The 23,444-nt window shown below is 36.6% G+C and overlaps 1 protein-coding gene across 1 annotated transcript in view; it reads left to right on the top strand.

Moving 5' to 3' along the window:
• The window catches only part of RYR2 (ryanodine receptor 2), a 557,611-nt gene that overhangs the window by 61,984 nt on the left and 472,183 nt on the right, over positions 1-23,444 (top strand). The window lies entirely within an intron of this gene.

Here is a 23,444-nt window from a genome sequence, read left to right as displayed (position 1 = left end):
TTTCGGAGCTGTTATTGTTATTATTTTAACTCATAGCTTTATGCATGGCTATTTGTCATTAACCTTTATTTCATTTTCAAATGTCTTTCACTATGTGACTATGTTCTGAGCTTTTTCATGGAAAGTAAAATTTCATGGCACTGTTACATATTTTAAGTAATCAAATTTTGGTGATATGGCTTTAGTCTATTGTAATTTTAAAAACAGCTAATCCTTTTCCTCTGAAAATTGATTTTTTTTTTTTCTTTTTTGAAATGGAGTCTTGCTCTGTCTCCCAGGCTGGAGTGCAGTGGTGCAATCTCGGCTCACTGCAGGCTCTGCCTCCCAGGTGCATGCCATTCTCCTGCCTCAGCCTCCCGAGTTACTGGGACTACAGGCGTCCGCCACCATGCTTGGCTAATTTTTTGTATTTTTAGTAGAGACAGGGTTTCACCATGTTAGCCGGGATGGTCTTGATCTCCTGACCTCGTGATCCACCTACCTCGGCCTCCCAAAGTGCTGGGATTACAGGTGTGAGCCACCGTGCCCAGCCCTGAAATTGTTATGTGGTTTCCTAATGCAAGTATTTTTCTTTCAAAGCCTATTTGATTATTTTATTTTCAGTGAGACTTGCTGTGACGGATATCTGGGCTGTTACCCAGTCTTGACCAATTTATTAAAGTTTAGAATTAAGCAAGAAGATTAATGGTCAAATTTTTGTTTCCAGGTTTTTTTAATTTTTATTTTTTGGTATTGTAATTACTGCAGTGCATGGTTTAATAAAGTATAGTATTTCCAGAGATAAAACTGAAAATTTTATTTTGCCATTATTGATCTATATGTTGCTGTTGTTAATCATTACTCTGGTCTGGATGAGTAAAAAGATTAAAAAATGGTAATGCATAAATGATTATCCATAGAAATGAGTCATCAGTTATAACATTATTTGCATCAGCCTTGTAGTTTTTAAAATTTTAGTGGCATGCAGCTTAGGACTTTACTTGATTTGTGCATTAGTTCTAAATTAAATTTTAGCACTATACTATTATGTAGGGAAGAGAAACTTTAGTGATTTTTATTTGGTATTAGACTAAAAGCTTATTTTACAAAAGCTTGGTATTTTAGTTTTTCAGGTTCATTTTTTGCTTATAGCAAAGTCTGAAATTATTAAAAAATATAAAGTTTCTTTTAAAAATTTTTATTCTTTCATGCAAACCTTTTCAGGTACACTTAAATTATGAAAGAAAACAATTCTCCATTTAGTTTCATTTCTACCTGAAATATCCCCTCCTGATTTTTAAACATCCCTGAGTCAGATCAACTTTGATATGCAAATCAGCCTTTATAAAGAAAGATCGTTTTTATTTGGCATTAGCATTTAGAAAAATGCATCTTGCCATTTCATCTGTCTTTATAGATAACAACTTAGAACTAACTTGCCATAAATTTAATTTTTATATTGCTAAGTTGTGTTTTTCAAATTTAAGAACTTTGAGAAGATCTTTTGTCTTCTTCAAATCATGAGGTTGGGCTAGGCAAACTCTAAAGTTTCTTGGAATAGAGGAAGTAATTTGAAATACTGTTTTAGGATTTGTGGTTTTTTTTGAGGTGGGGTCTTGCTGTATTGCCCAGGTTGGTCTTGAGCTCCTGAGCTCAAGCAATCCTCCTGCCTCAGTCTCTGGAATATCTAGGATTACAGGTGTATCCCACTGTACGCAGCTTCTAGGATTTATGTTTTCAAGACATTTATTAGTTAGAATTTTTGGATCTCTTCAAATATTTTTATTTAGCTGAATTTAGTTTTGAATTGTTCACTCTCTAGAATGTCTCTATCACAGATAAAGTAGTAATTTGTGTGATGTGTTGAACACTATTTTATAAAGCACAGTATAGTTACCATAAGACATGAATTAGAGGTCAGGCGCCGTGGCTCACGCCTGTAATCCCAGCACTTTGGGAGGTGGAGGCGGGCGGATCACGAGGTCAGGAGATTGAGACCCTCCTGTCTAACATGGTGAAACCCCGTCTCTACTAAAAATACAAAAAATTAGCCAGGAGCGGTGGCGGGCGCCTGTAGTCCCAGGTACTCGGGAAGCTGAGGCAGGAGAATCACTTGAACCGGGAGGCGGAGCTTGCAGTGAGCCGAGATAGCACCACTGCACTCCAGCCTGGGCGACAGAGCGAGACTCCATCTCATTAAAAAAAAAAAAAAAAAAAAAAAAAAAAAAGACATGAATTAGGAAGTATAATTTGAGAGAAAACTGCTACAAGGAAAAAACACTTTGCATGAAGCTGAAACCTATTTCTGGTTACTAGTAAGTTTTAGAAGGAAATCAGTGTCAAATAGCTCAACAGGTTACTGTATATTAGGGAAAGATGAAAGTTTCTGTCATACTGCTGAGTGTTTTTGATTATACCCAGAAATGATATTCATTCCTAGCTTGCCACAGGTGATGCCAGTTAACTAGCACAGCCCCAGCCACAGCGTTGGAGGAAGGGTTCTGGAGGTCTCTATTGTATTTAAGGATTTGGAGGTAGCCTGAGCAATGAGGGGGTATCCTGGAGGACCTCTGGGGTGGTCAGGGTTAGGGAGCACTGTGGGGACTTGGGGCAGCAACTGTTTACCAAGGATAGATATTCTCCACTTAACCATTTTATTCATACGAGTGCACACCAGCTAAATATCATGTCTGATAATATGTGATCCATGGATGATATGTGGCCAATGGATGCTGCTGGCACTTGTAGGAACCAAGTCTTCTGTACTCCAAATATCATCTTTTCTAGTACCTGATAATGTCTCCTTTACGCTCATTATGGAACTCTAATGGGGAATCCTGTTAGCAATCAAATTACTATACCTCCAGGTTAATACATCATATGTAGTTTGCTTAAATGAAGAGCCACTTTTTCTAGGATGAAGTGTGCCAGGAAGATAATGCGAATTTTCATGAAATCATTTCTTTCCTTTCAGATGAACAGTGAATCAAAAAGAGCCTTGTGTTCCCTGAGCCCCAGCTCTTTCATAGTCAACTTTCTTTACAAAGCCTTGTTCTTTTTTATTTAATAATTCTTTAATTTCTTACGTAATTCAGTAAATAATACTTACACTATTTCATGTCCAAAATGTTATCATATGCACATAGCAATACAAACACACTTAACGATGATAAGGAAAAATTTTCCATTTAGTACCATGGCTTTATTTTTTGTGGTTAAGGACCATTTTGCTAGTATTCTTGGATCATGAATAAATATGTGGTTTTCATCAAATGGTTAAGGAAACTTAGCAGAAAACTCCCAATGTCATTTGTGACAAAGTAAATCATGAACATTATGATAACAGAAGAAGACGTGGGTAAGATGAAATGGGAGAAAATATTACCTAATCTATGAAGTTTTGGTTCCCTAAAAAGTTGCTTATTGTGACTATTAGTAAAATAACTCATATTTTTGTGGCACCAAAATCATTCTGAAGGATTTCATCTAAGTGGATTTTCTTAAAATGTCTGTTTAATTAAAAAAAATACATATATATATATATATTAAAACAGAGACCTAGATCCAATATCTATATAATTACATTGACTATCAGTTAGCTTTTATTCTTATTAAAATCATGTCAATGGTAAATAGGCCAAGACCTGCTTATGTCAGTAGCTGTCCACAGAACCTTTCAGATCTTGAGGATGGAGACAGTTCACAGGCAATGAGAAGGAGGAGGTATCTGTTGAGCAGCACCTCTCTTCGGCCCCGTTTTCTCTGGGCATCTGCCTATGCACATTCTTGCTTCTGCTGTTCTTTCTATTTCCCCCACTGGGTTTACTGTGGTTCTGGATAATGTCGCTTGCAAGTCTACCTCTGTATTGCTCTTCTTGCTCTCCAGATCTATTTTGCATATGGATGATATAGCATAGGGTTAAAAACGGGCTTTGTTGTCTTAGAGAACTGCTTGAGGATACCAGTTCTGCCATAGTTAGCTCTGTGGCTTTGGGAAGGATAACTTTATCATCAAGGCTTAGTAATGATTAAATGTTGTTATTGTTTTACTTATTCTTTTTTGTATACTCTTAAACTCCCTGGGTTGGACTGTTGCTAATTCCTGACTGCCTTTTCTCTGGCCTTGATGGCTTTCTTCCTTCTTTGGGACATAGCCAGTCCAAAATTCCCACTTCCTCCCCTCAACCCCAGTATCCTAACCAATTCTGGCACATGTAGTTTGCCAATTTAATGATGCCACGACAGTGTTAGAATAGAGAGTTGATGATAGCATTTGCTTATTTCCATGTGTTTGGTAGTTAATAAAGTTTCATAATTTAGGTGATATTGTGCTTTTGGCTGTTCCTTTTATCTTAATTCACAAAATTATGATAGACACTTTTCTCTCATACCATTTTATTTGTAATGCCTAATTTAATTTAAGGATTTCATCTCATATGAGCACAGATACCAAGTTAGAGGTGGCATAGTAGAGTAGAAAGGGCTTTGGTTTTGGAGTCCAGGAAATTTACTGAAAATTCTTCTTCAAGTAATATTTATAATAATTACCATCTGTTGAAAAGGCATTGCTTTGGTTTAAAGCCATGAGTCCAATATATGGCTTGTATGTTCTGTTTAGGACAGCATATTTTAAAATACACGTTGAGTATCCTTTCTGCCTTTCGGTTTAATTGTTTCTGGGGGAATTGTAGGACCCTGTCCTTTTCAACTCTAGCTTATGGCCACTTGACTAGGTCCCTTTATTATTAGAATATTGTAGATTGAACTAGAGAAAAAATTAAAAGTAACCATTCTTTTCTCCTTACATCCTGCTCTTTGATGGAGAAATAGATTAACATTTATGATTTAAGTGATTATGATTTGGATCATTCATTCATTTGCTATATATTCCTCATAAGCATGGGTACTGGTGCTGGTAGTTTGCCACTATGTCAGTTGTGAATGATACTCTGAATATCTATAAAATTCACAATGTAATGTTATAAATATTGTGATGAGCAAATAATATTGAATTGAATATAAATACATCCAATTCTAATCATTTAGTGTTAACTTTTTCAACATTTATAAGATAAATTATATCTTATAAAGGCTCTATGTATAGAAATGTAAGTGTGTATTTGGTCATCAATGAGTTTACAACTCATTGCAGGGATAGAAAAACAATTATATTATAATTTCATGTATGTTATAGAAGTGTATATAATTATCATGTTAGCATGAAGAAGGAATTGTGTATGTGGAACTTGTTATTCCTTTAAATTTTTATGGCACTTTTTAGAATCATTTCCAAAACAATTAGAAGTAATATTAAAACTATTAATAGAAAAATCATTTCAAATTTTTTTCCGAGGAACAATTTGAGCTCAGTAGGCAATTCCTTAAAATTTTAATAGAAAATAGGCCGGGCACGGTGGCTCACGCCTGTAATCCCAGCACTTTGGGAGGCCGAGGCAGGCAGATCACGAGGTCAGGAGATCGAGACCATCCTGGTTAACATGGTGAAACCCCGTCTCTACTAAAAAATACAAGAAATTAGCCGAGCATGGTGGCGGGTGCCTGTAGTCCCAGCTACTCAGGAGGCTGAGGCAGGAGAATGACGTGAACCTGGGAGGCAGAGCTTGCAGTGAGCCAAGATGGTGCCACTGCACTCCAGCCTGGGCGACAGAGCAAGACTCTGTCTCAAAAAAAAAAAAAAAAAAAAAAAAAATTAATAGAAAATAATACTTGTCAGGAAGATAATCCAAAACATGTCCAGAGATATTCTTAAAATGATTTTTATGTTTCAGTTTAGTAAAATGGCTTGTTTTATAGAAACTGTAATGATGTTTCCTCTTTCCAAATTATGTACTGTTTTCAAAGTACAAAATGTTACAATGACTTAATTATTAACAGAGGTATAGATCAGACTCAGACATGTCCAGCTTTTATGAAAAATGGAGCTGTAGAATGTGGAGTAGTAAAATACTTGTGTTGGCCAGGAGCAGTGGCTGACACCTGTAATCCCAGCACTTTGGGAGGCCAAGGTGGATGGATCACCTGAGGTCAGGAGTTTGAGACCAACCTGGCCAATGTGGAGAAACTCCATCTCTATGAAAAATACAAAAATTAGCCAGGTGTGGTGGCGCACACCTGTAATCTCAGCTACTCGGGAGGCTGAAGCAGGAGAATTGCTTGAACCCAGGAGATGGAAGTTGCAGAGAGCGGGTGCTCCAGCCTGGGCAACAAAGTGAGACTCCATCTCAAAATAAATAAATAAATAAATAAATAAATAAATAAATAAATAAATAAATAAAACACAACACGTGTGTCATTCTTTTTATAAAACCCCTGCCTCTGTAAGACATGTACTCTAAGAACATTAAAAAATGCGTGGGACTGGGGACAGTGGCTCACACCTGTCAGCCCAGCACTTTGAGAGGCTGTGAGGCATGTGGATCACTTGAGGTCAGGAGTTCAAGACGAGCCTGGCCAACATGATGAAACCCAGTCTCTACTAAAACCACAAAAAATTAACCAGGCGTGGTGACACGTGCCTATAGTCCCAGCTACTTGGGAGGCTGAGGCACAAGAATCGCTTGAACCTGGGAGATGGAGTTTGCAGTGAGCCCAGATCGTGCCACTGCACTCCAGCCTGGGCAACAGAGTGAGTCTCCATCTCGCTCTGCATTTTTTAATGTTCTTAGGGTACGTGTCTTAAAGAGACAGGGGTTTTATAAAAAGAATGACACGTGTTGTGTTTTATTTATTTATTTGTTTATTTATTTATTTTGAGATGGAGTCTCACTTTGTTGCCCAGGCTGGAGCACCCGCTCTCTGCAACCTCCATCTCCCGGGTTCAAGCAATTCTCCTGCTTCAGCCTCCCGAGTAGCTGGGATTACAGGTGTGCACCACCACACCCAGCTAATGCATTGGGAAGCAACTGACTAAATTTACTGCTATATAAATTAAAAAATATACATTTTTGAAACACTGAAGCCCCATAAATTACTTTTTAAAAGTACATTTATCAAACATTGAACCTCCAGTTTCACACAGGTAATTGCACCTAAGATCATTTTATATAAATGCAAGAGCAAAAGAGGAAGAAGATCTGTGTATTATCTCCGGTGGTTAAAGTTCATAGATTATAGTGCAAACTCCCTGAGTTCATTTCCTGGTAACATAAGTTACTTAACCTTTCTGTGCCTCAATTTTCTCATTTATAATGTGGGAAAAATACTAGCATCTCCCTTTGTTGTGAGAATTAAATAATATAAGTAAAATGTGTAGAACAATCCCGGCATGCAAGAAGCACTATGGGTATGCTGTCATCATTGTGATGGTCTCTGCATTGAGTGTGCCTGAGTAAGCTCCTACCAGATCTGATCCTTCTGAAAAAAACAACTATAATCTGTGGACAAAATACAAAAACAAAACAATGAACACCCACAACAGTAAAACCTTCAATTACCTGAAGGCCCTAGCTATAGTTGCTCTATAGCTGCCGTTACAAGATACTGCCAAGTTGATGGCTTAAAACAACATACATTAATTATCTTCTAGTGTTAGAGGTCACAAGTCTAAAAATCAATCTCCGTGGGCTAAAATCAGGGTGTTGGCAGCACTACATTGCTTCCAGGGACTCTAGGGAAGAATCTGTTTCCTTGCCTTTTCTAGCCTACATTCTGGCCTTTGACCCATCCTCCACCCTCAAAGCCAGCAGTGACCTACCATGTCACATCTTCACAAGTCCCAGGGATTACGATGGGGATGGATGTGCTGAGCTTGAGTAAGATGTTATTGAAAGATCAAATGAAAGTGAGAGCAATCCAGCTGAAAAATGACTGAAAAGTATACTTTTTGATTTGACAGGAGCCTGATTTTCTTGCAAACCAGTCAATAGGAATTTCAATCTATCTTATGTACAACATGCCAATTCACATACAATTCACATAGATTCACATACATTATGCATTTAACGGGCTTCATTCTCTGAAGGTTTTCTGTGTTTTCAGTAGTTAATCATATGATTTAGAATTTAAATTTAAGTATATTTTCATATTGCATGCATAGTAGATACTAATTACTTTTAACAATAACATTAATGAAAAATAACTTAAAAAATGAGGATATCTATAAATGCAATTTGTTGAGTTCCTGTCGTATTCCAGACAGGCATCTTCCTGAAACACGAATACAAAATAGTAAGTGTGGTATTATTTTTCTTTGTGAATAGGAGCCTGTTCAGTCTTTGGCTGTAGTCTCTCCTGTGGGAGATAACAGTGTTTAAAATGTGGTCACAGTTCCAACAGTAGATCTTAATATTTCTTTTATATCCTCATTCTTCTGGTCTTTTGGCATCTGCTCAGAAGCACTACATTGTAAAGCCTTCTTTGTTCAAGCTCTAGGGCAGATAGATCAAGGATCAAAATGAAAAGAGTTAATGTTGTGTCCACTCTAGTTGAGTTTTATGTTGATGATTTCTTTCCATTAAAGCACATTCGGGTAATGTGGAGGAAAAAGGAAGAGTTGATGAATTTTGTGGTTCATATGATATAAATTGTGTTCTGTATATTATTAAAAGTAGATTTCTCAAATGGCTGGGCTAATGACTCACTGGAAAAAAATGAGGTTCAACACTTGACATTGTTCGTCCATTTTCAAATATGCTCTGTATAAGTCTCCAGTAAAATACAGAATTAAACTCCATTAAATTATGGAACTGGATGTAAAACTGTGACCATACTTTAAATAGTGTAAATGTAGAGATATCTGTCACTGAAGAGACTATAGCCAAAGGCTGAACAGGCTCCTATTAACGAAGAAACATAATACCACACTCATTATGATTTATTTGTGTTTCAGAAAGATGCCTGCCTGGAATATGATAAGAACTCAACAAATTGCATTTATATGTATCCTCATTTGTTTATTTAGTTATTTTTAATTAATGCTATTGTTAAAAGTAATTAGTGTCTACTAAGCATACAATATGCAAATATACTTAAATTCTAAATCATTAAAATGTTTTATTTTTATAACAGTAATGTATGAGTATGAAATAAAAATACCCTCTTCATAATCCTCATTCTCCCCTAAGATAACCATAGCTAAAAGATTGGTGTATAGCCATATATAACATTATGCATAAAAATATTATATAAATAGAATCATATACTGTCTTGTCATCTTTTACCATTCAATTATATATGGTTTTTTAAAAATAAGGACACAAAATGTCCAGAGGAAGAGAAGATTCAGATTTAGTTGATCCAAGCTCTGGCTCAGATTTCCGTAGTTCTCTTTGGTCTGTTCTGTGTTTGCTTGGTTCACAGACTAGCTTCCCACATGACTACAGGATACTTTGTAGGAATTTCAGGGATGATATCCAAAGTCAACATCATCTATAGGCACAAAGACTTTCTTTATTTCTAAAAGCAAGGCACTTTCCTCAGGAACTCCCTGGCAGAATTTCCTTCATGCCCATTGTCACACACCCATAGCTAATTTATTTACTCACAAGAGAAAATGGGGCCAGCACAACTGGCTCTGACCATGGGGATGGCAATAGGGAAGGATACTTCTAAGAACTAGGTTCTTTTATTGGGAGAAGGAAAAGAATTGTATGTGAAAATGAAGGTCAGATAATTTCTAACATTGTCTGCTACATCATATAGCAGATACATAGTTAGCGTCTGTATGCTTTCACTGGAAATGTTTATATTTGGGACTCCCCATGTTCTTGAGCCAAACCAGGACCAACAAGGGAAATCTTTGCCTAGGAAAACAAATCCAACTGTGCTCAGGTGTCTCCATGGCCAAGAAATAGAAAGCGCATGTCCGTTCTCCACCTGTCTCATTCATACGGTATTCATTCCACAAACAGAGATTGAGTTACTTTTGTGCATTCTGGAGCTAGGGGGACAGGGATGAATAACAATGCCTCCTTGCTCTTGAGACTCTTAGCAATCTAATAATAAAGAGAGTAGATAAATAGGATGTGGTATGAACCTACTTTCATAGTAAAGAGTTCAATCAGAGAACAGAGGAGAGATCTAATTACCTACCCAACACTCTCCCATTGTACGTCCTCATAGCTGTGAAATGCTGAATGGATTAGTGTGTGTTTATATTGTAGACAATATGATGCTACTAGCTATTTATATCTGAAACTTCCATTCTCAGATATCTAGTCTAACTTGACATTATTTTAAGGGACTGTGTTCTGTTTACTTTCCTATTCAGGAACATCTCTGGTAAAGCATAAATAATACTTCCATAATTAGATTATAATGCCAATAAATTCACAAATGTACTCATTAATGTGATATTTAGCCAGCATCTTGTCCAAAGCCTCTCTATATAAATATGTACCTACCCTTCGTCTGCGAAATTGATGCAGTGATGTAAAAGTGGATGTGATTATAATCTCCTGAAGGGCTCATAGCTAAAATTATTCACTGAGTAACAATTATCCATCTATCACTTAGGTGAATGTGGAACCTTGTCTGTGGTTGAAAGATGCGTCTTTCAGTTTTACTGTCTTTCTGTGTCTAGAAAGACAACCTTCTACTCAGAAGCCAAGGATATTCCATATTTCTAAGTATTTGAATGACGTGGTTTCCAGACTCTGTCATCAAACTCAATAAGGAGGTCAATTTAAGCAGCATGTAATTTAATCACAGTGGCGTAGTTAGGCACTGTTTTAGATTATGAATCTTGAATGTATAGATTATTTTATTTGATTAGTCTCATTCAATTTGGACATCTTCCTCAGCTATTTGTGTGTGTTTATAACAGAAAAAATTTTCATTTGTAAACATATGATAGCAAATAAATGACATGGTGTATTTCTGATTCAATTGTAATAAACCATTCTGCAATTTATGAGTGACTTAAAGATATGTGGAACCTATTGAGTCAGCCATTCTCAATGTTTTCTCTTTTTTTGAGATAGAGTCTCATTCTGTCACCCAGGCTGGAGTGCAATGGTGCAGTATCCTTCCCAAAAAGCAAACACAAAAGCAAAAACAACAACTAACACTTCTTCCTGCATTTTTTTTTTTTTTTTTTTTTTTTTTTTTGGTGTGTGTGTGTTTTCTTCAAAGCACTCAACACCTTCTGAAGACTATGTAATCCTGGTCTGTTTATTATCTTCCTATCCCCATTAGAGTGTAAATCTCAGGAGTGCAGGCCCCTGGGTCTGTGGTATTCACTTGCTATACAACTAACACCCAAGACAATGCATGTTACGTACTAGATATTCAGGAAATATTTGCTGACTGGAGGGTCTGTGGTATTCACTTTCTTCTTTTTTTTTTTTTTTTTTTTGAGACAGAGTCTCACTCTGTCGCCCAGGCTGGAGTGCAGTAGCCAGATCTCAGCTCACTGCAAGCTCCGCCTCCCGGGTTTACGCCATTCTCCCGCCTCAGCCTCCCGAGTAGCTGGGACTACAGGCACCCGCCACCTCGCCTGGCTAGTTTTTTGCATTTTTTAGTAGAGACGGGGTTTCACCGTGTTAGCCAGGATGGTCTCGATCTCCTGACCTCGTGATCCGCCCGTCTCGGCCTCCCAAAGTGCTGGGATTACAGGCTTGAGCCACCGCGCCCGGCCGGTATTCACTTTCTATACCACTAATATCCAAGACAATGCATGTTATATACTAGATAGTCAGGAAATATTTGCTGACTAGAGGGACTATGAGATAGAATTTACAGACCAAAAATTGAGGGGCTGAAAAGTACCAAAAATTCTGTTTCTGCTACTGTAGTTAACAGTTTTGAACATATGGTAGAGCTTTCTTGTCTGTTAAGTACAGCTGTTTTTGAATTTGCCTCTCTATTTTTGAGAGGGGAAAAAAGGCATATTTTTGAAAGGGAAAGTCAGAAAATAACCTTTTGGATTCGGTAATCCTCCATCCTTATTTGCCTGACACAGTCCAGGTTAATACCTGTGGTCACAGCTTAATCACTATGAGTTCCCCCTTTGGTTGTCCAGAGTGTCCCTTTCTGGTTGAGAAATTACATGGTCATCCCTAGTCATGGTGTCTTCGTGAATCAGATAAAACTTATAGAATCTATTTACAGAAGGCAATACAAATAATATGCATGCATACAAAATCTTGTATTTCGTCTCTGATTTGAAGACTTAAAAGAAGTCTTCTTTTTATTGAGTTAAATAACTTCTTTTTTTTTTTTTTTTTTCACTTTATTCTAGTTCTGTTACCCATGCTGGAGTGCAGTAGTATGATCATAGCTCTCTGCAGCCTCCAGTGCTGGGTCTCAAGGGATCCTCCTGCCTCCTGAGTAGCCAGGACCACAGGCACAAGCCACCATGCCTGGCTAATTAAATTTTTTTCCTTTGGTAAAGATGGGTTCTTGGTATATTGCCCAGGCTGGCCTTGAACTCCTGACCTTAAGTGATCCTCCCAGCTTAACCTCCCAAAATGTTGGGATTACAGGTGTGAGCCACCTCACCCTGCTCACACAACCTCTTTAGTGATTGATACAGTCACACATTCTGAGAAGATACATTTTTTTTTTTTTTTTTTGCAAGTAATCCCAGAAGTGTGAGAGAAGGGCAAAGACCAGCAGCATCTACACAACTTGAGGATTACACAGACCAGATGGAACATTCTGATAGTGAGCATGGGGTCAGTACTGGTAGTACAACCTGATTACTTTCATGTGGCTTCTGAGATCAGGCCATGTGTGACCCCTGACTTCATGGTGAAGCATTAGCTCTTAAGACTACGTGGAACTGTAGAAGGGTCCTTTGCTGGCACCAGAAACCTTATAACTGTCCTTAGACCACTGAAAAAAGTACAAAGAGCAGCGCAGGAAGAGCACACAGAGTGGGCCTCATATTGCCACACACTGATTTCCATAGCCCTGGAAAATGTGAACCATATGTGAGACGAGAAGAACATATTGAAAGCCGTGCAGTATCTGACAAAAGAGAAAAGTAGGCCAGCTGCTGTGGCCCACGCCTGTAATCCAAGCACTTTGGGAGTCTGAGGTGGGAGGATCACTTGAGCCCAGGAGTTTGAGACCAGCTTGGGCAACATGGTGAAACTGTCTCTACAAAAAATAAAAAAAAAAAATTAGCTGGACATGGTGGCTAACAGCCATAGCCAGCATACCTATAGACCCAGCTACTTCAGAGGCTGAGGTGGTGGGATTGCTTAAGCCTGGGAGATCAAGGCTGCAGTGAGCTGTGCTTGTGCCACCGCACTCTAACCTGGATGACGGAGCAAGATGCCGTCTCAAAAAAAAAAAAAAAAAAAAAAAAACACACAAAACAAAACCCAAATCTCACACAACAATGAATCAGATTGGACAGTGCAAAGATAGAGATAAATGAAAGTTAAATAACACCAGAAACCACAGAAGAAACAGCAGCGAAACCAGCAAAATTAAATACTTCGTAAGCTGATGGTAATTGCATTTGTTCACTCTCTTGATATGTGATGAGTAACCACGTTCTAGATTCTGTGTAGAGAAAATAGTGAGAGCGAACTGAGTTACTACAGATGCCTCTTCCAGAACAGGACATACATGGAACGTGTGCCTTGTAAGTGTAAACACTCAATAAATGATTTTTTTTTCAGATGAAGAAATAGAAACAATGTACCAAAGTCAACGATTAAAAACTGTGATTATCTTTACACAGTCATGGACTGGAAGTTTTGTTTCTAATAGTTCCCAGAATAGAAGTACTTGTGTCAATGACAATTATATTACATGTAAGGAAATTAATTATATCATTTATTGATTCTTTAGGTACAGGCTCTAAAGCTCCAGCATGGATTTGATGTGGGTGGTATTGATTTGTATGTGGTTTCCCCATAAGGTATTTTTTTCTGGAGACAGAGTTTAGTTCTTGTTGCTTAGGCTGGAGTGCAATGGCGTGGTCTTGGCTCACTGCAACCTCCGCCTCCTGGGTCAAAGCGATTCTCCTGCCTCAGCCTCCCAAGTAGCTGGGAGGCATCCACCACCACGCCTGGCTAATTTTCGTGTATTTTTAGTACAGATGGGATTTCTCCATGTTGGCCAGGCTGGTCTTGAACTCCTAACCTCAGGTGATCTGCCTGCCTTGGCTTCCCAAAGTGCTGAGATTACAGGCGTGAGCCACTATGCCCGGTCCCCATAAGGGGTTTTTAGTTCCTCTGGAAATTATTCAAGCATTGGTTAGGAACAAATATGTGCAGCTGGTTGAATCCAGCTAATGATTGGATTATTCTCATGGCATTTTGTCGGGGGCTGCCTTGATGATGTCTTGTTAGATCTAGGTGTTTAACTTGCCTGTAAGTATTGCACACTGTCCCTCCAGCAGACCATTCCTAATTTAATTGCTATCATATGACCTTAGTTCTTACAAAGGAATCTAAAACTGTAATCTTACTTTATTTCTAGCTCTGATTAGTTCTTTATACTATTAGTTATCGATCCAAACTTAACTCAGTCCCTGAATATGCTACAGTTTCTTCAGGTATATATTCTCCACATTGTTACCACACTAATTCCTCAACCTAGAATTCTGAGCCTTTCAAAAGTTTACCCCAGCCTTCTCTGCAAATGTCCAAGGAGGTGTCTTCCTTAAACCCTTTCATGAGTCTCCCAGCCAGAAGTAGTATTTCCACTCATAGAGTTCCTTTTCACTGGGTGTCCACATTTTCTTATTTTTGTCTCTCATTTTATATACTGATTATTTGATATGTATTTATACATTTTATTTACATTAGAATATGGTTTTGTTCACTGTCCGTTCTTTAACCAATGCCACATTGTCTTGATTCCTGTAGCTTTATAGTAAGTCTTTTTTTTTTTTTTTTTTTTTTGATGGAGTCTTGGTCTGTCACTAGGCTGGAGTGCAGTGGTGCCATCTTGGCTCAGTGCAACTAACCTCTGCCTCCCGGATTCAAACAGTTCTCCTGCCTCAGCAGCTTCCTGAGTAGCTGGGACTATAGGCCCCCACGACCACACCCAGCTAATTTTTGTATTTTTAGTAGAGACGGGGTTTCACCTTGTTGGCCAGGATGGTCTTGATCTCCTGATCTTGTGATCCACCCACCTCAGACTCCCAAAGGGCTGGGATTACAGGTGTGAGCCACCGTGCCCAGCCTATAGTAGGTCTTGAAGTTACGTAATGTCTGTCTCTGACTTTGTTCTTCTCCAATATTGTGATTATTGTGGGTGTTTTGTCTTCCCATATAAATTTTAAAATCAGTTTGTAAAAATCTACAAAATAAATTGCTGAGATTTTGATTGGGATGTACTGAATTGTTAGAATGTTTAAAAAAATTTCTGTATTCCTCTATTTACCCACCAGTTTTTCATAGTGGATAGACCTAACATTTATTTCAGACTTTATTATTATATGAAATTTATTATTCATAATAGATCTAAGCCCGGGAGGTCAAGGCTGAAGTGCTACTATACTCCAGCCTGGGCGAAAGAGAGAGACTCTGGCAAAAAGAAAAAAAGAAAAAAAGAAATGTACGTATCCTGAGGATTTGAACAAATTCAGAAAACATTGAAACAGTGTTACATGACCTGGAATTTATTGAAGAGTAGTAATCAAGTTGATTTTTTTTTCTATTAATTTTAGCTAAGCAAAAGTTCCATCATTATTCATGACCAATGATTTCTTTCCTTATATTTATTCTGATGACTTTTTAATCATACATTTAAATTAATACACATTCCTAGAGGTGTTACTCTAAGCTGAATATTTTCTGACAAAGTCTATTATTGTGTCTAATAACACTGTTTATCACTATATTTTAGAAATGTCTAATATTAAGATTAGTCCCCCTCTTTCTTTTCCCCTCCCCCCCAAATTGTTCTTACTCTTCTTGACTATCTCCCAAATGAAATTACTTGTGGAATTTAATTTCAATTAGTAATTCTGATAAATAGCCTCCATGAAAGAGACTTACTATATTCTTTACTTAGCACCCGTCCATCTACTCGAGTTTGTTAACATTAAGGTTTATGCAACAGCCACTTTTAACATATTCTGTGCTTAGAGAAAGGAGATTTTGATAATTTTGAGTTAGTGCATATCCAGGCTGGGTGCGGTGGCTCATACCTGTAATCCCGGTACTTTGCAAGCGTCAGGCGGGCGGATCACTTGAGCCCAGGAGTTCGAGACCAGCCTGGGCAACATGACGAGACTCTGTCTCTACAAAAAATAAAAAAATTAGCCAGATGTGGTGCAATGTGCCTGTAGTCCCAGCTGCCTGGAAGGCTGAGAGGTGGGAAGATTGCTTGAGCCTGGGATGTCGAGGCTGAAGTGAGTGCTGCTACTGCTACTATACTCCAGCCTGGTGAAGAGAGAGACTCTGCCTCAAAAAAAAAAAAAAAAAAAAAAAAATCCTGAGAATTTGAACAAATTCAGAAAACATTGTAATAGTAGTACATGAACTTTTCCTATTCTAAAGTAAGAATAATTTAGAAAGTAGTAGATCTTAGTTCTTTATTACCTAGTTTAAATTTTAAAAGAAAGCATATATACTTAGGAGTAAAATTTCTAAACCCTTTCCTTGTATTGAGTTGTGTGTACGTTAGTGTATGAGATTGCTGAGTTTATTGTACTAAGTCGGCTTCATTGTTTGACAGATCTAAAAAAACGGGGAGAGTTCTGCCTGACTAATACTGAAAAACTGTAGTAAAGTTAGGAAATTGGGCTAACATTTAATTAAGTCAATTACTGGCCTCACTTTTGTGCTTCATTTGCTCATTTAAACTTATGGTAAATTTCTTTCTCAAACTAATGGCAGAAAAGACTTTGTGGTCTCATGCTGTTAAAGTGCATATCACCTACAATATTACAGTATGAAGAGATGCTTTTCCTTTTGTTTATAATTCTCCCACATTAATGTCATGTCTGTCTGTTCTAATTTAGTGCTTTGTATTTTTCATTTTAAAAGTACCTGGTCTGCTCCTGTGAACATTTAGGTAGATACCTTGGTTTGAGGTCCTGTGAATCTGTGATTCTGTTATTTGTAAACATGTATGAAAATGGAAAAGAGGTTGGGCATGGTGGCTCACACCTATAATCCTAGCACTTTGGGAGGCAGGAGGATTGCTTAAAGCTGAGAGTTTGAGAGCAGCCTGGGCAACAAAGAGAGACCCCTGTCTCTACAAAAAACAAACAAACAAACAAACAACAAAAAACTAACTGGATGTGGTGGTGTGCACCTGTAGTCCCAGCTACTCAGGAGGCTGAGGTGGGAGGATTACTAGAGCCTAGGAGTTCCATGCTGCCCTGAGCTATGATTGTACCACCCTAGGTAACAAAGCAAGACCCCGTCTCAAAAACAAACACAAACAATCAATCAAAAAGCCAGAGAGACAGAGAAAAATAAAGAAAAATACATACCTATAATAATAGGTCCTCAATATATATTAGTTTCTTTCCCTTTCTTCTTTTAAGATGAATTCACTGCTTATTGAAATATAACTGACTGATCTAAATGCTGATGTTTTAATGAGAAGTATATAATGTGGATTTCATTTAATTCTGTCCTAAATCACAGTTTGGCCACATACTTAACAAATCCCTAGGCACCAAGGATTTTGGGTTTTGTTGGGAAGAAAACATCTAGGCCAAAAACAATGTACTTTTACTTTGTTTTGAATCTTTTATTGTTTGGATCAGATCTTGTTTAAAAAATTTAGAGAAAAAATTTAATAGTTCCGTTTCTGCCAGTAGACTAATATTCCAGCTGTGGGGAAAACGAGAAACAAGCAAAACACCCAAACCGCCTCCAAACCAGAAGTTTTAAAAGGATTAAATTTAAAAGATTTAATCAGAATATATTCAATTTAAAAGGAAATAAGATTGAGGCATTGGAAACTTCTGAGGTAGCTAGGACTTGAAGAGACCTAAATCCCAGCAGTAAGAGAAGTGCACTGGGGTGGGTCTAACATTTTTTTATACCACTTTTCCCTTTGGGGCATTTGCTGAGTATTCATTTGGGCAGAGATTAAGGCAGAGGAGCCTGCAAAGTTTATGTAATCTCAGGCCTGACAACATAGGCAGAATTCGAGGGTACAAGATCTTGAAGGAAAAGAGATAGAAATAAGGCTTACACTCTGAAGAGGCTTTCCCCTTGAGTTATTTCTGTGTTGGTTGTGGTGTTTTTATTATTATTATTATTATTATTATTATTATTATTATTATTATTATTATTATTATTTGTTACGAGACAGGGTTTCCTTATCCAGGCTGGATTCGAACTCCTGGGCTCAAGCAATCCTCCTCTCAAGTAGCTTGGGTAACTGTCATGTACCACTATTCCAGATCATTTTTCTGTTATTAACCTTTGGGAAACAAGCTAAGAAGCTTAGCAGAAAGCAGATCAAAAGGTCAGCAGTATAGTAAGATGTGACTATCGATTCTGTGAAACAATTCTAATAATGTCTTGTGAGGTCTAATCTTGTGCTGGGGGGCCAAAAATTTGTTTCAGTGGTTGCTAAGGAGTAGGGGTTTTGATAATCATTCCAGGTTCTCAGTTGGAATCCTTGGAAGTTATAATTACTAGAAGAGAGGGTGAACTAAAGGTAGGCTGAATCTTGCTAAGTCTGAAACCCAACCTTCAATCTACTCAGCCCAAATGGAATTGGTGTTATCTGCCTATCATCTAGGTGCCAGCCATAGGTACATCTTTTCTGGAGGAAGAAACAGAATTAGCTTTTGTTACTTATTTCTTAATTATATGATAAGAAAGGAATACACTCTTATTTCAAACCTTTGAAATTTGCTTATACTTCCTTCATAATCAATTTTGGTAAATGCTCCATCTGCACTTGAACCAAATGTGTACTTTCTCAGCATATGGTGCAGTGTTCTATAAATGTCAATATGTATGTTAATTAATCATACTGTTCAGATTTCTGCATCCTCATTGATTTATCTGCCTGATTATTGTTACACCGTGAGAAGCATGGTCTTACACATTGATTGTTGATTGATTTCTCCTGATAATTTTGTCAATTTTTGTTTTGTAAGTTTGAAAGCTATATCATTAGATTCATGTAAATTCAGAATTATTTTTGTTATAACCTGACTTTTTTATCATAGGGAAATGTCCATCTTGATTTCTCACAATACTTTCTGCCCTAAATTCTTTCTCAGATATCAGTTTTTTTTTTTTTTTGAGATGGATTCTTACTTTTGTCACCCAGAATTAGCTTGTATACAGATTTTAACACACAGTATCTGATGTGCAGTTAAAAATGTTATTAGGAAATAAGGAGTCAGGATCAAGAGAAAATCTGATAGTAGAAATAGACCCATAAGTGATCCAGATATTGGAATTATCAGTCACGGACCTTAAAACAATTGTGAAATCTACAATGAAAAAAATCAAATGGAAAATCAAATACTGAAAACCACAATAAGTGAAGAACTCAGAAGATTAGTTTAACAGCAGCTGGGACATAGTTGAAGAAAGGATTCATGAACTGAAAAATAGATTAGTTGAAAATATCCAGACTGACCTATGCAGAGAAAAGAATATTAAGAATAAAGGGAAAAAATCATAAAAGATGCATTAACTCTAGTAATAAAATCTAACATACAAGTAACTGGATTCCCAAATTGTGATGGAGCTATAATAGTGAGATTCAAGATTACTGTCAATCCTAAGAAAGATTAATACTTGTAAAACCACACTGTGGTATACCATAGTAAAAGCGTTGAAAACTAGAAAAATAAAAAAATCTTAAAAGTAGCTAGAGGAGGGAACAAAATTAAAAAGCCATAATAAGACTGATATATGAGGACACGTTAGAAAAATCTGAATCAGAAGACAAAGGAATCTTTAGTGTTGTGAGGAAAAATAATCACTAACTCTGTATTATAGCCAGATAAAGATGTCCTTCAAAAGTGAGAGTGAAGTAAAGACATTTCCAGACAAATAAAAATTGAGATAATTTAGATATAAGAGTTGGGGTTCTTCAGGCAGAAAGGAAATGATACCAGAGTGAAAACAGGAAATACAGAAGGGAAAGAAGACTAAGGAAATATGTGGCCAAATGTAAATTAATGCTAACTATACAGTTTACCAACCCTAACACTAGACGTGGGAAATTACATTTATTAAATAAAATGAATTGATCATTAAAGCCTTCTCACAAAGAAGTCCAGACCCAGATGGTCTCACTGGTGAATTCCAGCAAACATATAAGGAAAGAATAATACCAATCTTAAACTCTTTCATAATACTTCCCAGCTGATTTCATAAGGCCAACATAACCCTGATCCTAAACTGTGACAAAGACCTTGCAAAAAAAAAAATAATAATAAAGTTATAGACTAATATTCATCAGGGACCATAGGTGTAGAAATCCTCTATAAAATGTTAGCAAATCCATCCCATTGACAGATTGACTCAATAGCCTATGACAACCAAGATGGGATTCAAAACCAATTACTGTCATTTACCTTATTAAGAGAAAAAAAGAAAATTTATGTATTTTAACAGATACTATAAAAACATTTTTAAATATTAAATGCCTATTCATTGCAATATTACTAAGTTGGCATGTAAGAGAAGTTACATAAACTGATAGAAATGATTAAATGCAAAACTGGTGAAATCTTGAATTCTTTGAAGGCAATGTTGAATAAAGTTGGGAAAACTGAGCTTAACAAAGTCACAGCTCATTATAAATAATTCAGTTATATTTTTATATTCTAGTAAAAAGCAATTACAAAATAAAAATAAGTGATTTCACTCATATTAGTATAATAAAACAACACACACCTAGGAATAACTCTAATGAAAGATGTGCAAACTTTTACACATAAAATTGAAAAGCGTTTTGAGGAAAATAAAGATGACCTTAAAAAGGGATAAATACACCATGTTCATATATTGGGAGGCTCAGTATTACAAAGATGACAGTTCTCTTCCAATTGATTGGGTAGATCAATGTAATCGCAATCAGAATCCCAGCAGGTTTTCTTCTTGTGTGCATGAAAGTTGAAAAAGCCAGTTCTCAATGAAGAAGAGCAAGAGTATCAAATACAACTTTGAAGAAAAGAACAAGGTAGAGTCTTTGACTCCTGGATATCAAGACTTATTTTAATGTTGCAATAAGACTGTTGAGTATTAGGACAGAGACAGAAAAATAGACCAGGGTAGAGTTCATCAGTAGATCCACACATTTGTCTCTGGACACATTAGTAAGTGACGATGCAGTGCTAATGGGGAAAAGATGTATTTTTTAAATAAATGGTCATTTGGATAGATACATGAGGGTGGGTGAGGAGACGACTCTTAACTCCCTCCCTACCATCTTACATAAAAAGTCAGTATCAGGTGTGTTGCAACTTTCAGGGGAAAGGCAAAATAATGAACTTTCTAGAAAATTTAGTAGCTTTAGTAGCTTTGTGTCATTTTATTGTGTTGTTGAAGATTTGTGTGTAATACCTTTATATGTCATTTGTTTTCTAGTATGTAAAATGCAGATGATAAGATTACATGTGAAATGCATGGCTCAAAGCCTGCCACATGGTAACTGCTTTAACTCAACAGAATTATCCATCTTAAACAGTAAAATAAAATTAATCAATTCGAAAGAAGCAACCAAACTTTTTTAAAAAAGAAGTTTATGGAATAGCTCATGTTTATGTGCCCTAAATTTGTAATTAAAATATGAATGCACATGATGGGTGGATCACTTGAGGTCAAGAGTTCGAGATCAGCCTGGCCAAAACATGGTGAAACCCCATCTCTACTAAAAATACACAAACTAGCCAGGTGTGGTGGCGGGCACCTGTAATCCCAGCTACCCAGGAAACAGACAGGAGAATCACTGGAACCCAGGAGGCGGAGGTTGCAGTGAGCCAAGATCCCATCACTGCATTCCAGCCTGGGTGGCAGAGTGCGACTGTCTCAAGAAAAAAATAAAAATGAAAAAGAGTGCAACAATAGAGATGTTGTTTGGATTATATGTGTTTCATATAGTGATATAATTTAAAAATAATTATTTGTATTAGATTGTATTAGATGCTTATGTCCTTTCTGCTAAATCAAGTTGATGTTTAAATAACTATTGTTTCTTTTAAGGGGAATTTTGTTTTTATTTTGAAATTTTGAAATAAAATTGCTCTTTTTATTAATGTTAATATGATAAGACATTTAATGTAATTTCCTGCAGATATTAAAATAGTCATTTTCTTTAATAAAATCCATATATATTTTTAATATTCCACATACTTGGATAAGTTATTGGAAAAAAATGTTCCTCTGTCTTATATGTTTTATGGATTTGTAACTGCTTAAATTCTAAAATTGGTTAAGTTTACTGTGAATTTTATATTTCCTTTTCTTGATTAGCTCCATTTGAATCATTCTTTTCACCATTTGCAGGAATTTAAATGATTCTTGTTAACAAGAACAAGAGACGTGTCATGAAATTGTTCTTCATTGCTTATGCATAATTACAGTTTTATTGTATGTTAGTCAGTCTTTTAACCCTGTGGACCATTTGTCTTGTCTTGTGTGTCTAGCTAATAATTCACTCCCAGCAATGCTGTTGCTAAGCTTTTCTTTGGGTATTTGGATATTTTGTTTGTTACATTATTGCTCCTAATTCTTGCTCCTTGAAGAACTGTGTCTTTTGTAATATAGAACATTAAAGAACTCCTGTTACTATCATTAGTAACTATGACTCTTGATTATAAATTCTTTCTTCTGGAAAAATCCCATAACTTTATCTTTGCACTGACGGGAGTGTGTGTGTGTTGGGGGGTGTGTGTGTGTAGGTATGTGTGAATGACTGACATGCAGAAGTGAACCTGATGATGGCAAAATACAATGTCTTTGATAATCATTGATAGCACTAAAAATATGGCATATTCTATTTTCCTGATAAATGTGAAAAGGAAGTCATTTAAGTTTTTTAGATTTTTTGGGGGGAGAGAATAAATATAAAACTTTGCCCTTTTAGAGGTAGAAAAGTGCACAGAACAATTGCACTATGCTGGGCATGCCTCTTTTGCTTCCCTTTGCCCCAGGATCTAAAGAAATGCATTCATCACTCCAGTAAGTTAATGTCTGAGAGGAAATCTTCAACTTTCTGTAACAACAAAATATCTTGAAAAATGTATAGTGAAAATCAGGCCTTTCTGTTCAGTCAAGTGTTTTTCTTAAATAACAACAGTGTGTTTGTAAAATGCAAAGGAGGAAGTAGGTTTAGAACAGATTTTTCTGAAGACTAAGTAAATTACAAAATAAACCAAAATGCTCTGTTAAAAGTAAACTATTGAATTTCATTAGGACTTCATAAAATTCTACCTGTATATTTAGGTTGATTTTTTAAATATCACTTTATAACATTTTAAAAGAATCACTCTGTATGATGCTTTTTATGCACATTGCTTCCCAAAAGCTTGTTTACCAAGGCATTGGAGATTCCTAGCTAATAGCCCAAGATTTCTGCCTAAGAAGCATTAGCTGGCCGGG

This window comes from Piliocolobus tephrosceles, chromosome 1, assembly GCF_002776525.5.
Source record: "Piliocolobus tephrosceles isolate RC106 chromosome 1, ASM277652v3, whole genome shotgun sequence".
Taxonomy (NCBI): domain Eukaryota; kingdom Metazoa; phylum Chordata; class Mammalia; order Primates; family Cercopithecidae; genus Piliocolobus; species Piliocolobus tephrosceles.
This window is presented reverse-complemented; position numbering and strand designations above follow the sequence as displayed.